This window comes from Oryzias latipes, chromosome 15 (assembly GCF_053564925.1).
Source record: "Oryzias latipes strain Hd-rR chromosome 15, Olatipes_Hd-rR_3.1".
NCBI classification, from domain to species: Eukaryota; Metazoa; Chordata; class Actinopteri; order Beloniformes; family Adrianichthyidae; genus Oryzias; species Oryzias latipes.
In genome coordinates this window covers 14,197,133-14,212,206 of record NC_136251.1, presented here as the reverse complement: position 1 = coordinate 14,212,206, position 15,074 = coordinate 14,197,133, and the positions used below count along the sequence as shown (strand labels likewise).

The following is a 15,074-nucleotide window of genomic DNA, read 5'->3' as shown; positions in this document are numbered from 1 at the left end:
ATTCCTCTAAAAACTGCATGGACTGATTCGTCACCCCCAGGTGACCAAAAAATAAAATGGTTGTTTGGGATAATAAACAAAAAAGCCTCCAGTTTGATAAAGGTTTTTTTTTTTATGAATTAGCCACATTCAGCTAAGACCAGAGAGAGGGAGCGATCTGTATAGCAGCCGCTCAGCCAGTGAGGGCAGGTAGATAGGGGGCTGCAAGGGTGGAGGCAAGTAGTAACTTTAATTTTTACTTCTATTATAAATTACATGTTTATTACGTTGAAGCCGTAAAAGCAAAATATTGTCTATCAAGCTAAAAATGTATGTTTTTACCCCAAATTGTTGAGTTTTGTCAGTGTTTCCTATAACTGAAGTTATGTCTCTTTCATGTTAACCTGCATGAAAATAAAGGTTTAAAAATGTTACAGCTTCTGTCTCCAAGGAGGAGTTTTAGAAAAGGACAGGTGAAGCAGAGTGGTGCCAAAGATCTGTTAATCCTGTTACTCTGCTTTCTCCTCATCCTCACTTCATCTGTCTCCTGTCGTCTTGCATTTTCTTCTCTCCCTGTCTTCTTAAAAGCTCAAATGAAAGAAAACAGAATTCACTTGAAGTTCAAAAACAGGGACTCTTTCTGGACTTGATTATGCAAGAATTTCTTCTGTAACAATACAAGCTGAAAAAAGAGAAAAAGACTAGATATGAGATTTATTCTTAAACAGCAGTTATATTTAGACTCTTGTATTTATTATAGTAATTGTTTTTAATTTAATCTTTACTCTCATTTTAAAACCTGAATTTTTATCAAATAGCTAACCATTTTGGATTTGTAAAACATTGCTGTTAATTACATTTTACAGCCTTCCTTTATCTACTTGTACACCAAGAATGACCAAGCCAAATTCTCCTGGGGCTTCCAGTTACAGAGAAAACCATAATGCCTAACAGACCGCACATAGTGGTGCTGGACAGGAAGGAAGCTGTTGTGATAGATGCAGCAATTTCAAGAAAAAAATAAATCGAATATGAGAAGGAACATGGGAAGATCAAGAAATACCAAAGGCAGAACTGAACTACTTAGGACTGGGATCCCTAAATTGGGGGAATGGGTCCAACAATTTCCATGAACAACATCCAAGGTTTCTGTTCAGAGTTGGAACTGCTAGGATGCTGCACAGAAATCTCAGGCCTCAGGCCTCTGGTGGAGCATCAAACTTGAAGAGAATCATAAACATAATAAGAGTGAGAGCAACTAACCAGGATGAAACATCTAAGATCCATCAGGCACAAAACCAATGATGTGCTCAGTGAGATCCTCAGGCAATGGAGGGCAGAGGATGCGCTGCTGCAAAACAGATCATCATGGGAGGACAAACACCTGCATGGGATGTACCACCGGACCATAACTGAAGTGGCTGGTATCATGAAGTTCCTATGGCTACAAAGAGCCGGTCTACAGGCAGCTCAGCAACAAGGCCTGAGCACCAGAGTGATACAGGCTCAGATCTACCACACCAGACAAGACCCAAGGTGTAGGCTGTGCAAAGAGGCCCCTAAAACAATCCAACACATGACTGCAGGATGTAAGATGCTGGCAGGGTAAGCATACATGGAGCACCATAATCAAGTGGATGGAATAATATACAGAAAAATATTAAACAAAAACGTGTGCAGAATATGGACTGAAAGATGGAACATTCAGAGGTATCGGTCCTAAATTTGAAAAGTTCAAAATGTAGTTGTAATATTTGTCCACAAGATGGTGCTGTTTTCCTTCTTTTTGAATGAAACCAAATCTTCATCAAAAATTTGAGTTTTGCATCTTTTCTTTTAACAAAACCAAAACTTATAAAGTTGGAAAATTTTTACTTTTTCATTCACTGAAGACAACACTAAATATTTTAAAATGTAAGGACTATAATTCTTTTAGGAGACAAGTATTTCAGTTTTTAGACAAAACAAAATAAACTTATTTTTCTTAGATGCTCCATTAGCTAAAAATTCTTTGAGGTGTGTACTTAGTGAACATTTTTCTTTTGTGAATCAGTCTATTTACTCTCTTGCTGAATATCAGATTAAACTCCAGATTGAAGGTTTGGCACATTGGTTGAGGTAATGAAAAGGTTTCAGGGAAGTGACAGGTCATGGAAAAATGACTGAGCTGTCATAAGTGACAACAGCTGATAAAAATGTTTGTTTTGAAAGTGTCTGTCAAGCTCATCCTTTCTGGTTTTAATATTTTCCTAAACTGGAGACTGTTTTTGTTTATTTCTGCTCTGACATTTTTATTTTTACAGTTCGACCAAAGTGTTTTTTCTGTAATCTGCTGTTGTGTTTGCTCTCCTGCAGATCCTGGCACAGTCTGCTGTTTTCCTCCATAATCTCAGGTACAAACTCCTTTTTGTGTGAGCTGGAACAGATTACAGCAGCATTACACTTACATAACTGCCCATTTTTTTCTGTTTCCATTTTCACGTGCACAAAAATGAGTGAATGATCAGTCTAACTGTACTGGTTGTTCCGTTCTGCTTTAGACATGTTTTAGACGGATGTTGGTGCTCATTAGCAGGGCTGGGAGGCTAATGATTTGTAGTTCAGTAGACTGCAGGGATCAAAATTTAAGAAATCACAAATCCTTCTTTGACAGGATGCGGTTTGTGTCTTAGGACTGTTTGTGTCTTAGGATTTTTAAAAACTTCATCCTTCTACAAGGCTGTGAAAAAAAACTGAGCAAATGTGCAAAACACAGCTAATCTATCTGGAGAAAACTTGACCATAAATCCAGTTTGAGCTGATGTTAATCCTCTGTCTTCTTTAGATTTCCAGTCCAAACCTGCATGCGCATCGCAATGTTATTTTTCTAAATGTCTGATTCCAAATGTCAGTAGATAAAATATCCTACCAAATTCACCTAAATCTCTCTCCCTGTTTATAAAGCAATGCAACCATGGCAACGATGCAACCAAAGTCTTCTCCTTTCTAAAACCCACAAAGGCAGGAGGAATTCTGCCTCTTTGTAATAGCTGACTTATTGTATTAATAGCCCCGCCCTGAATTCAAAACTGGCGGAAATGGTCGTCAATAACGGTAAGATGTAACGAAGCTTAATTTGGTAAGTCATGTGATCATGCGCAATGTGAAACGGGTGCTCGCTATGTCACCAGTGACACTTCTGCTTTGAAAGATTGATAGAAAGTTGAGCCACCTGCTTGAGAATAACACCTCCATCTGGAACTGCTCAGTTCTTCATCCCAAGGCTTTACACAGCAGAGGAGAGGAAGGAGAACACATTGTTGGAAGAGTACCTCTTTTTGTTCTGGAAGAGTAAAGAAAAACAAGAAATATTATTATCAATAAATTCTGAGACAGATGGTGGAGCATGGATTGTTGTCATGACAACCTGTGTTTGTTAGTGCTCTGGGTGTGTCTTTTTAATTTAGCTGGGCTGGATTATTCAAATTGTCTCCCACTTTGTGAAATAAGAACTGAGCTGCATTCAGGAGCTTCCTGCAGGATTAATCTGGTCATTTTAATCCAACACTTCACTAAATGGAACAGAAACTCACTTTGTGATCTTGACATTATGAAATAAATCATTCATCAAAATTGAGTTATCATCCACAAGAAGCATATTACTTTTCTCATACACACAACTGTAAGAGAAAAGCTGATTTTTTGTGTTTGCATGTGTTTCTCAATTCCAAATATGAAGATATTTAACCAGGAGAACTCAACTTCCTTCTGCTGTGAGTCAGAAAAGCCTGTAGATCAATCTGAAGTCACCTCAGAGAGGACTTTTCTATAGCAAAACAACAAAAAGAGCACCCACGGGATTTACAATGTGATGTTGATGTAATGCAAAATGTGACATACGACGTGACTTACAATGCAATGTACAACGTGTCGTAGGTCAAGATGTGCTGTGTACTTTTGGATGTACAATTTGAAATTTGATGTGACGTATGTCGGAATGTACCATGAGATGTATGATGTGATGTACAACTGAGTGCTAAGAGGGAGTGTTCAATGAGACTGTTTTGCTGAGGATCCACTTGAGTTCAACAGAAATCTTTCCTAAAAAGGTTTGATAACAATCCTTAAGAATATTTTAAACTACATTCATTTGGTCAAATGAATAATGAAATGTTTAATTCATGCGTTCTAACTTCATGTAGAAATGTCTTCGAATCAAAAATGGAAACTTTTGGTTTCATTTCCAGGATAATGATGAACTTAAAGTGAGACATGAGTTTGATCAAATCTGTTTGACCTGGTTTCTACAACAGACGTCTTGTTTCTGTTTCTCCGAAAAGTGAGGTTTTTGCAATATAGCTGATTATAATCAGTAAGACTGTAAAGTCTGCTACTCGTGATTTAGCTTGCAAAGTCTACTCTTCCATATTTTATGCTACAAAGCTATGTTAAGAACCAAACTCCTGAATTAAACCCTTAAATTTACGATATTTAAATTGTTTCTGTTGCTCTGCTTCACATTTTCCATCAATTTGGTCCAACACCATTCTTAAAATGTTTTCAAACCGATAAAAAGCTTTTGAATATTCTATCTGAAATCAAACGTATTTCTAATTTGTTTATGCTACAGACTTTTTTTAACAACAACAAATGCCTGAAAACCCAGAATACTCTCTTCTCCTTATCATGTTTGCTGATTTATGGTCTGTAACATGATTAACTAAGGGTGTCTTAGACAAGCGGGGTCTTGCAATAGTAAAGTAGACAAATATGTGAAAGTGTGTTAAAGAAAACACAATTCCAACACCCTAGACTGCTTTATTTTTATGAAATCTCATTATAAAGGAGCACAACCTAAAAAAAAAGGAAAAATGGAGATATCTCCAATCTTTACAAAGTCAAAGATCTTTATTAGATGGTCTTCAGGTCCCCTGAGAATCTGCATAAAATATTAGCCCCTGTGAATTCAACAATAGTTTTAAAATTTGAGTCAAAATATTTAAAAATGTTACAGAAGTTCCAAAAGTCAAGGTTTACCATTTAAAGTGATAAAGCAGAAGGTCAAAAATTAAAGCTAGAGAAATGGACCTGAATGAACCAAAAACCAAATAGAAAAGAGAAAACTAGAGCGTGCTGCGATGAGAAACCACAGCTCGTCTTCAGAAGAATCTACGCATTACAGTCTGTTTCCTTTCACAGGAACAAGCAGTTCAGGCAAGTGAGCTGACGACACCCACCACAGCCCCCGCCAGACACAGAGAGACGCAAAAAGTGGTAACCACTTCTTAAAAAAAGAAACGAGGAATGGATGGCTGCTCTGTTGGGTTTTCCCTTCTGTGAAAGTCTTCTTCATGTTTTATTCTCATTCTGGCTCAGGTTTTTCAAAATTACTGTTACTTTAAATCCGCTCTGGTTCTGAGGACTGCCCCTCCTATCCAGCGTGTTTTCTGACTTTCCCCGTTCAGACACACCTGTCATGATGAGAGAGCTGCTGCCTTCTGTGCCAAGGCAGGGATATTACGAGCCCCTGAGAGGCAGGTGGCACTGCTTACTCCTTCTGACAGCCATGGCAAGTGTCATTAACATGCAACTATTTATGTTTGCTACCTGTTTTCATTAAGTATGGAAGACACTCAGCTCCAGGACAGACACACCCCTCTGTTGTCAGGTTTCCAAGTTTTCCTCTCATTGCTTATCTATCATTGTACTATTCTAAAAGGTGGGGTCAGAGGCTGTGGGGTGGAGGCAGAGTAGTTGACCTCTAATCACAAGGTTTGGTTGGTTTGGGCAAGACGACAAACCCCACGATGCTCCACATCACAGGTTGGCCCCTTGCATGGCAGCAGAGCAACCGTCAGTGTGAAGAAGTTGGACTCGAAGCTGCTTTTGTAGTCAAACATGCTGTCAGCAACGCATCAAATGTTGTAGAAAAAAAATACTTTTTTTGAAATGCGTGGATTTGTGAAAAAAATGACCGCATATTTTGAAAGTTTAGCACAGAGAACACGTTCAAAAGTGGGTAATTCCCATTTGCCACCCCTTCAGGCTCGCTTGTCTCTGTAACCGTGGAGAAGAGGTTCAATTTCCACGTCTCGGGAGGAAATGAATGTTAGCCTTTCATTTTCTTCAAGAACTCAGACAGCTTTCAGAGGTGTTTCAGGGTATCTCGTTATCTGCAAATTCAACTCTCTTATCTGTGACTCTTGAATGCATTCCAACAATTTTTTCCCACATTTCCCAGAATGCGTGGACAGACCCCCCACACTGAAGAACGCAACCTTCTTCAGAAGGTAGTTTCACACGCAAGAGGTTCAAGCTGAGTCAAAAACACAAAGAGCTTCTGTTTTTTCATTAAACACAGCAGCTTTAGGTTTTGTTCCTCATATCTCTGCAGGTCAATGATTGATTGAGAGGAAAGGTGTAAAAGCACGTCGCTGTGGTGCATCACAGCACCAGTCTGACAAATGCACACAGCTTAGAAATATCAGCTAAAATCCAAGGAAACTGAGGTTTCTCTTTGGAAAAATTCAGGACTGGTCTTATTACTGTATGGTGGCCTCAAACACTATGCAGCTCTGATGTAGCAATCACACTCTTCACCTTCTTTTAAAAGTATATGTAAATGTACGTAAATCCACATTTTGTGAAGTTTCTACGACCGTACAAAACCAGGCCATTGAGCGTGCATCAGAGGTTAAACCAAGTTGAACTTTGAGCAATCAGGGATTTTGACTTGGTATGGACATATGTAGCATCACCACCAGTGAAAATAACCTCAAATGGCAGCTGTCACTTCCTGTTTGAAGCTGCTTTTAAAAGAAAAATACTAGAATCAAGTCAGTTCAACTAATAACCATCCACCTACACACACACAAAAAGAAGTGAGTCTCCATTCATTTCAGTCTAATGCAATTAAACTGTGCATCAGACATTAAAACATACAGTTTGTGATATGATCAATGTTTAGCTTCAATATCTAAAACCAAATATAGAATTTTATTTAAAGGGTCCATCCCAGGGGCCACTAACTAGCGGACCTCGGTTCAGATCCGGACCCAGATGCTGGGAAATGTGGACTCAGAGCCGAAGATACTGTGTGGAGCCATCAGGAAAACTACGGTGGCCCTGAAGTGCAACCAAAATTAGATTTTTAAAGTTTGCGTCTTCAATTTCGGCACACCAATAAAAGATTTATGATTTGTACAGAGCATTTCCAGTATCGCTTAAAGACCCACTCCAGTGAGAAAAGTGTTTTTGTGTCTTTTTTTTTCATGTATAGCAATTTTTTGATGACATATATGAAAGAACTTCAGATTGATATGGATTTTCTAAGTGTATTTCAATTTCATGTCATTTTCATTTATGGAAATTAATTTTTTATTTTGTTTCAGTTTTTTGGAATAATTATTTGGTCCCAGATTTTTTTAATTGATTTTTAAAATGTAATTTTTTTAAATCGTAATTTTTTTTGCTTTTGTTTTGAACTTTAAAACATTTTATATTTGTTGATATGATTTGCACTTCAGGGCCACCATAGAAAACACTTAACCACTAACAGGTTACAAGTCACTGAAAGGAGAACAGAAAGGATGTCACAAAAGGCTTCAAGCTGTTAACGATGCTCCATTTACAAGCAGGATCCTTTCAGCAGCTGAGCAACGCCCTGAATCCTAAATGAGAAATCAAGTCATTAATCGAGCTCACATCATAATTCTTGCTTCCATCAATCAATTTTATGCTTCCTGCTCATCCTGGTTAGGGCTGGTCTGGACAGATGAAGCCACACACACACGCACACACAAACACACGTACACACACACACTCATAGGAGACTGTTGAGATGGACAGAGGAAGGCGGTTTGTTTTTTAGTGTGCCAAAGGTAATTTATTATATCATATACATGGATATTATTTACCATAAAAGGCTTAAAAATAACATGGTATAAATCAGGGGTGTACACACTCTTTTGGCACGTGAGCTACTTTTGATGTGTGTATATATATATATATATATATATATATATATCTAAAATAAATAAAAACGCCCCTCTCACCCTCCGCGGGTGGTTTCTCCTCCAAGCTCGGGTCCTCTACCAGAGGCCTGGGAGCTTGAGGGTCCTGCGTAGTATCTTAGCTGTTCCTAGCACTGCGCTTTTCTGGACTGAGAGGTCTGAGGTCTTTCCAGGTATCTGTTGTAGCCACTCCTCCAGCTTGGGGGTTACTGCCCCGAGTGCTCCAATGACCACAGGCACCACTGTCACCTTCACTTTCCAGGCTTTCTCCAGTTGTTCTCTGAGTCCCTTGTATTTCTCCAGTTTCTCATGTTCCTTGTTCCTGATCCTTCCATCGCTTGGCACTGCCACATCCACCACAACGGCTTTCCTCTGTTCTTTATCCACCACTACAATGTCTGGTTGGTTCGCCATTACCATCCTATCAGTCTGGATCTGGAAGTCCCACAGGATCTTTACCCTCTCAGTCTCTACCACCTTCGGAGGTGTTTCCCATTTTGACCTTTGGGTTTCCAGTTCATATTCTGCACACATGTTCCTGTATATTCTTCCAGCCACTTGATAGTGGCGCTCCATGTATGCTTTCCCTGCCAGCATCTTACACCCTGCAGTTATGTGCTGGATTGTTTCAGGCGCCTCTTTGCAGAGCCTACACCTTGGGTCTTGTCTGGTGTGGTAGATCTGAGCCTCTATTGCTCTTGTGCTCAGGGCTTGTTCCTGAGCTGCCAGGATGAGTGCTTCAGTGCTGTCCTGTAGGCCAGCCCTTTCTAGCCATTGGTAGGACTTCTTGATATCAGCCACTTCAGTTATGGTCCGGTGGTACATCCCATGCAGGGGTTTGTCCTCCCATGAGGATCTGTCCTCCAGCACTGTATCCTCTGCTCTCCATTGCCTGAAACATTCACCGAGCACACTGTCAGTTGGGGCCTTGGGCTTGATGTACTCATGCATCTTGGATGTTTCATCCTGGATACTGGCTTCCACGCTCACTAGTCCTTGGCTTCCTTCCTTGCATCTAGCATACAGTCTCAGGGTGCTGGATTTGCATGGTGAGGAGCTTTCGTGTTTTAACATCCGTGGTCTCTATCTCTTCCTTTGGCCATCTTATTATTCCTGCAGGGTATCTGATAACTGGCAGTGCGTAGCTGTTTGTTGCCCGGGTCTTATCTTTGCCATTGAGCTGGCTTCTCAGGACTTGCCTTACTCGCTGGAGGTATTTAGCTGTAGCAGCTTTCCTTGTTGCCTGCTCCAGGTTGCAATTTGCCTGTGAAATTCCAAGGTACTGTCTGCTTTTGTTCCTTCTGGGAGTGAGACCCCTCCTGTGTGAGACATACCTGAGTTCATCATCATGAACCCCTGGGCAATTAGTTCTCAGTCTTTTGTGGAGATACCATCATTTTTGTCCAGCCGTATTTCATTAGTTTTTTTTTTTGTTATTTATTGTTACTTTTGAACATTTCAAGTCATTTCAGTGAGCATTGTGGACTTTCTTTCTTTAACTGATGGGTACCAACAATTTTGTCCACCACTGTATTTATATATATATATTATGTATATATAAATACATATATATGTGTATATATATATGTGTATATATATGTATATATATATGTGTATATGTATATATATATGTGTATATATATGTGTATATATATGTGTATATATATATATATATATGTGTATATATATGTGTATATATATGTGTATATATATGTGTATATATATATATATATATGTGTATATATATGTGTATATATATATGTATATATGTGTATATATATGTGTATATATATATGTATATATGTGTATATATATATGTATATATGTGTATATATATATATGTATATATATATATGTATATATATATGTATGTATATATGTATATATATATGTATATATATATGTGTGTGTGTGTGTGTATTATTTTGAGACCGAAATACAGTTTAGCAAACATAGTATAATGAATTATTAGTACAAAACATTGTTCATGTATTGGTACTTCAAAAACTACACAGTAAGAGTACAAATCTTTGTGAGGAGATACTTTTGTATTAACAGATGAGGCGTTTTATTGCAGAAACCGAAAGCAGCGACTATCGTATGTCATGCACACACATGTGCAGTGTTGTATGTATCAGAGGATGTCCGATTGGCTGTTCTGCATGTCAATCAAGTCACATGCTTCTCGGTGAGGAGAATTTTATTCTATTTTTATTTGCTGACGGATTTAAAAAAATTATATTTTTAATTTTTTGGTTATTTATCTTTGCTGGCCTGTGATCTAGCCTCATGTCCTTGTAGATCGACCGGTCGATCGATGTAAAGAGCACCCCTGGTATGGGCCCTTTAACTAAAAAAAAACTTGTCTTGATTAGCTTTAGAGGCAGGGCCAGTGGAAATAGTGAAAGGAAACATAGAAAACAGCTGTCAGTTGTTCACGATCACTCATTTTTGGTCTTTCTTTGTTTTCCTTCCGCCTCCCTAAGCAAAGCGGCGTCAGGGTGATCACCGGACCTGCGTGCTCATTGTCCTTCTGATCACTGATCATCATTATTTTGGACCCATTATTACTGAACTTCTGATGATGATTATGAAAGATCTGAAAAAGCCAAAAGGTTTTTTTTTTTTATTTGTTGAACAAAGAGTTAGAAGGTGGTTCTTTCCCCACAAAGCTATTTGAATTCAATTCTCAACTGTTTTGATGGTTTGAGTCACATAAATTTGAATTTTTGAAAAAAATCTAGTGAACTTTTGTCGCTAAACTGTAGTCCATCCACACATTTAAAGCGTTGTTGCCTTTTGGGAAATGACGGCATGTTGTTAAACCATCACTGACTCAACCACCCCTCTAGGGAGATTAACAGCCCCATTTAACTGAATTACATTTAAAATTTAGCTGTTTATTTCAGAAATAAACAAGCAGAAGGAATAAATAAGTTTTATTTTATATTGAAAACTTTTATTTAAAAGTTTTTTTTCATGATATCTTCACGTTTTCCACTTACATCTCCTATTTGCTTTTTATTTTGATTCAGTACAAAATCATGATCATTCAGGAATTCCATTCAACCTTGTGCAGAAACATGTCAACCATGTACTTCTCTGTGTTTCAGAGTTTTCTGCTCTGATTTAAACATTTCTAAACAAACGCTGCAGACAAAAGGCTCTGTTACCTGCAAGACAGAACTTATCTGTGCTTCACTGCAGCTGAATCCACGGCCGCCTCCTACTCAAACTTTCTGCTCCCTTTGCTGCACCCTTTGGTTTACATTTATCAGAATCAAATCTAACCAGTGAAAGTAATAATCTAGCCGACTGAGAACAAAGTGTTCCGTTAGGAACTTTGAGATCATTCAGAAGCTTGAACGTTCAGTTCTCATGTCACATTTCTACTCTATCAAAAGATTACAGAATCAGAAAATGTACTGTAATTCTCTGACTGCTGTTGGAGTCAGACCTGACTCCACATTCTCACTTTTCTGTTTATTTTCTACCTGAAACTGGCAGGAAGAAATTTATGTTAATGAGGCTGTAACCCCTTTTAATGACTAACTTATAAAACAAACATTTGTGTTTCTCAAAAAACTGAACTCCTAAAGTACAAAACCAAAAAAATGGCCAGTTTAAAACCATAAATGACGTCAAATACAAGCATTTCTCAACACTAGAAGTTTGGTTTTATAGGGATTTATGCTCAAAGTGAACTTGAAGACTTTCTGCAAAGGATCAGTAGTTGAGATGTGTAATGATGACGCATAATAGGAAAGAAGCAAAGATCTGTGGTTTGATAAGACATGCCCACATCTTTAAAGACCCACTCTGAACATTTTTTGATCTATCTTAAGTGTTCCCAGTGTTCTTTTAATTGTGATTATGCTGTTGTTAGACAAAATAAACAAAACCTGTGTTGTTTTCCAGGACACAGTTTCTGCAGAGCAGCAGTAGTTCATTTTAATTTCACCTCTGAGTTGTAGGCGGGACCATTGGTGTGGTGTGAGCCTGCGCTGATTCACTATCAACCCTTTGTTTGAACAGTCTCCCGCTAGCTTACTCCCCTGCACAACCCATAGTTTTTATGTGACAACTACAAGCTTTTTACATTGGCATTATTTTAATCTGCACCTCAATTTAAGAAAAGAAAATATGAAGAATATGAAGAAAAATATGAAGAAATGACATTTTAGTTATCTGTTCTGAAACTAAGAGAGAGAAACAGTTTTCTGAAGTTAAAAGAACTTTCATTAAGTCATTCAGAAACAGTCAGTAACCCGGGTGTTATCTTCGACTCTAAGCTAACTTTTATCCCCCATATAAAACAGGTGGTTAAAACTGGTTTTTATCATCTTAGAAATCTGGCTAGGGTCTGCCCACTACTCTCTTTTACTAGTATGGAGATGCTAATGCATGCTTTTATCATGAGTAAAGTTGATTATTGTAACGCCCTGCTTGCTGGTCTTCCAAAAACCAACATTAGGAACCTTCAGCTTCTCATTCCGCTGCACGAGTTCTTACAAAGACCAGGAGGCGAGCTCACATGACCCCAATTTTAAAATCCCTGCATTGGCTCCCCATATGCTTCAGGATTGATTATAAAACACTTTTAACCGTTTTTAAATGTATTAACGGTCTTGCGCCTTCTTATTTATCAGATCTTTTAGTAAGGTCTGAACCCTCGCGGACCCTGAGATCCTCTGGCACTGGTCTGTCAACCATTGCGACTGTAAAAACCAGAACGGGTTGACAGAGAAGCATCTTTTCAGCACTATGGTCCCCGTTTATGGAACAGTCTGCCAGAGGACCTGAGAGCCGCAGAGAGCATTGAAGTTTTGAAGAAAAGGCTAAAGACCCATCTTTTTAACCTGGCTTTTAACTAATTTTTACCAGCACTATTTATTTATTTATTTGTTTTATTTATTTATTTATTTTTATTTTTTCCATTTTATCTTGTTTTATGAACTTACACTAGATTTTAATGTGTTATTTTAATTTAAATTTATCTTATTTCACTGTTTTATTGTTTATTGCTTTTATCAATATGTTTACTGTTTTTTCTCTTTTATATTTTTCATTTATTTATTTTTTTCCGGTGCTTCCTCAGTTGGGACCTCTCCCCCTGGGTCGGATGCTGTTCAGCCACTGGATGGGAACCTGCATCACCTCAAAGCAGTGGGGGAGCGGTCCCCGCCAGTGATGCTGCATTTGGCTGGTCATGCAGCTGTTCACAGAGAGGGAGGTTCCAATTATCAGCGTTTTCGTGCCCAGCCTATTTCTCATTACTCAATTTTCACTGTCTTTCCCTGTCACTTAGGGGGCGGGAGATGGGTAGGAAGGGGGGGTTGTGTAGGTACAGGGAGGGGGCCCTATTTCTATTTTTATTTATTTTTTGTTTTTGTTTATTTTAATCTTCATGCTTGTTTTGATATTATTTATTTTGTTTTGATTTAATGTAAAGCACTTTGTGTTATTCTGTCATATGAAAAGTGCTTTATAAATAAAGTTTTATTGATTGATTGATAATCTTTGTTTTGTCTAAATACGTCCTCCATCATAAGACAAATGCCACAATAATGGGTTAAAGACACTACAAAACCCAAAGTTCATTGTAGTGGGTCTTAAGTTCAAGCTGCTTTTCATCATCAGTGAATATAAACAGAGAGGTTCTGGTTTTTTAGAGCGCTGACCACTCCTCTGTGAAGCCTTTCCTCCACCAGCCTGTGGCCCCCAGTTCCCACCTGTCACAGAGGGGTCTGTGCACTGAAAAAACTGAAGTAAAAGACAGTTGTTTTGAGAAAAAAATGTTTTATTTTCTATCTTAGTAGAAAAATATTCTTGTTAAAACGTTTTTTTCATAGCAACATAAACTAAGTTTAAGAAAATATGTCTTAGTGACTGGAATGTTTTCTTAAAATAAGAATTCTGGACCATTTTGTTTGCCCAATTGGCAGATTTTTTTTGCTTATTTAAATAAAATTTGCTGATGGGGTAAGATTTTTTTTATTTATTTCTAAGGAGCCAGAAGCACCACAGAATAAAGCTCGACTAGTCTGAGGTAGTTAACCGGCTACCGAACAACCAGCAACACAGAGCAGCACAGAGCAGCACAGAACAATAGAACACCTTAAGAATGAGGGGAAATGCAAGCAGGAACCTGGTGGAGGAACAACAAGAATGACAACCTACTCCTCATTGCAGATTGTGGCTCCACTCTAAGTTAAAAAAATATCAACTACACTCCAGCAGTATCTTATCGAAAAGCCTCTGAAGGCAAGAGAGGTGTGTGTATGTGGGTGGGTAGGTGGGGGGCTTTGTTCATCTGAATTTTAGCTTCTTTGCTTTTCTGGTAACTTCTGCTTTCCGGTTTACAATCATAGCTGGTTCTTGTCACATTGTCACCTTGAGCTTCTTTGTTGTTCATGACCTCATGACTTTTTAACCAGTTGGTGGTTTTCTGTATCAGCTGCTCTGTTATCCTTCTGTTTTCCATTATTTCATGCTCATTATGATTTAGCATTTGTCATGTGCGACTATAGTCACTGTCATTATTGTTTTAGTTTATTTGTGAAGTAAGTTCCTGTCCCGCCCGCCCATGTTTGAGCTGAAGCTTCTGAACTGAACCTCTCAGGGCTCTTCCTCTTCTGTCAGCAGCTGAGGAGAAGACCACACAGAAAACACGACACATGCTTTGACTATGCTGGAGAGTTCTTTGTGTTCGCGCTTGAACATGTGTCCTGTTCTTCACACACATCATGAACATGTCTGCTCATTTGATTCAGCTGAGAAACAAAAATATAAAAGGTGGAGGAACCAAGACTGTGTTATAATAATAATTTGGTTTCCGGATTTTTTCATTGATTTTTAAAATGTAATTTTTTTAAATTATTGTTATTTGTTTTGCTTTTGTTATGATCTTTAAAATATTTTAGATTTGTTGATATGATTTGCACTTCAGGGGCCACCATAGAAAACACAAACAGGTTACAAGTCACTGAAAGTAGCACAGAAAGGACGTCACAAAAAAGCTTCAAGCTGTTAACGATGCTCCATTTACAAGCAGGATCCTTTCAGCAGCTGAGCAACGCCCTGAATCCTAAATGAGAAATCAAG

The 15,074-nt window shown here is 38.3% G+C and overlaps 1 long non-coding RNA gene across 1 annotated transcript in view; it reads left to right on the top strand.

The window, feature by feature from the left end:
- The window catches only part of LOC144984127 (uncharacterized), a 48,836-nt gene extending 42,005 nt beyond the window's left edge, over nt 1-6,831 (top strand). Inside the window, exons 3-4 of the long non-coding RNA XR_013647793.1 lie at nt 2,335-2,372; nt 5,158-6,831. This is a non-coding gene — a long non-coding RNA (uncharacterized LOC144984127). The remainder of the gene's footprint in view (nt 1-2,334; nt 2,373-5,157) is intronic.
- Nucleotides 6,832-15,074: the final 8,243 nt, after the last annotated feature.